Raw genomic sequence first — 1,775 nt, 5'->3', positions numbered from 1 at the left:
CAGAAACAGGGGGGCAGGCCACAGTGAGATCGGCCCAGAGTAGGCCCTGTGTTACACCCTTCCATCAGCATTTTTCTATACATGTGATGCTCCAAATGCTTTAATTAGACCTTCTCTAATTAAAGCATGCCTCCCCCCACCTCCCAGAGCATGTGTATAAATGCCCTGAAACACTAACTAAGTCAGAGAGGCATATGCTTTCATAGGTGTCAGCCTACTTCTTCAGATGCTATGAAAGTTCCCTTTACTGTCTGATAAAGTAGACTGTTGACTATGAAAGTGCATTTGTCTCTGTGAACCTGTTAGTGTTGAAGGTGCCAGCCTGCCTTCTACCTTTTAAAAAGATAGGTTAAAATATCTGTTGCATTCTGGACAGAATTAGCTAAATGCCTTGGGACCCCAAGTTTTATGTTGTTGTTTCAATTAATGGAGATACTGAAAGTTAATGGGACTTGGGTACTTTTGAAAATTCTCCTTTCAATTATTGTTTTCGGAATTCATGGATGAATGCCATCTGGTTTTGGTGAAACTTTCTGCATAGCTTACGATTTGTTCCAGCATACATTTTTTTACACTTAAAATCTCCAACAGCGATTCACCTTTATTTCCTGAGGTATACATTTCCCTAGTACTTTGTGATATAAAATAAGGTGAAAGAAAGAAACACAAATATTTAGTTCCTTGATTATTTGTTCTTCTGTCTTCTATTTGCTCTTCCAACACCTTATTTGCACTCCAAATTTCCATCTTATATTAGACATGCCATAATTTATGCCCTTTTCCTGCAGCTTTCATAGGATGGATTTCCATTTACTGAAGAATGCCTGGTTAACTCTGACATACAGCTATACCATTTTTTCCTTAGATATGTATGTGTTTTCTGGTTGTACTGGCATGTGGAAGTACTTCCTATAATGCACTGTGCTGTTTTTTGCTGTAAGGTAGATGAATAGGACAGTTTCTTAGCTTTTCTTTCTTGGTCTCAGTTGCAGAGTCATGGAGAAATAAGGCAGGAAGGGACCTCCAGAGGTCATTTAGTCCAACCCCATGCCTGAGGCAGGATCATCCCTATCCAAACCATCTCATACAATGATAATCTAAACCAGGGGTGGGCAAAATATGGCCCGCAAGCCAGGCATTTTGTCTGGCCCATAGTGGGTCCCTTGGCCCTGCCCATCTAGAGCTGCCACCCCCAAGCACACAGTGGGGCTGGGGCATTATGACAGCCAGACTCCCTTTCCCAGAAGACCCTCTGGCTCCTTCTGGCTGCCACTGCCAGACCCCCCACACTGCCTAGGTACACTAGCCCATCTGCCCCACACCTAATCATCCTGGCCCATCCACCCTGCATCAACCACTGGAGACACCAGATGGAGCAGGTGGGCAGGGTCTCCATAGAAACCAGCTGGAACTTGCATTGGCAAAGCATGTGGCTGGATGGATGGGGCTGTGGGAGAGCAGGAAGTGAGCAGGACTGAAAATAGGGATGGATTGGAATTGTGGGGAAGTGACAGCATGGGACCGGAACCTGGGGCAGAGCTGTAAACCACTGCCTGCATATCCCAGCAATGGGCACCGATTCTGTGTACAGAGGCATACAGAGAGTGGATCGCAGCTCTGCCAGAGGCCCCATCCCTACACTGTCATCCCCCGCCACCCCACAATCCTGATTACCAACCCCACCTGCCCATCCCACTCCCAGGTGTGACTCCCCGCTCACTCATAAACCCATCCCATCTGCCCAGCCACATGCCCTGCTACATAGTTCCCAGCCA

This window comes from Gavialis gangeticus, unplaced genomic scaffold (assembly GCF_001723915.1).
Source record: "Gavialis gangeticus isolate Ggan-Ray unplaced genomic scaffold, GavGan_comp1, whole genome shotgun sequence".
NCBI lineage: Eukaryota > Metazoa > Chordata > Crocodylia > Gavialidae > Gavialis > Gavialis gangeticus.
The sequence above is the reverse complement of the archived record's forward strand: the minus strand, read 5'-3'. Positions refer to the sequence as shown.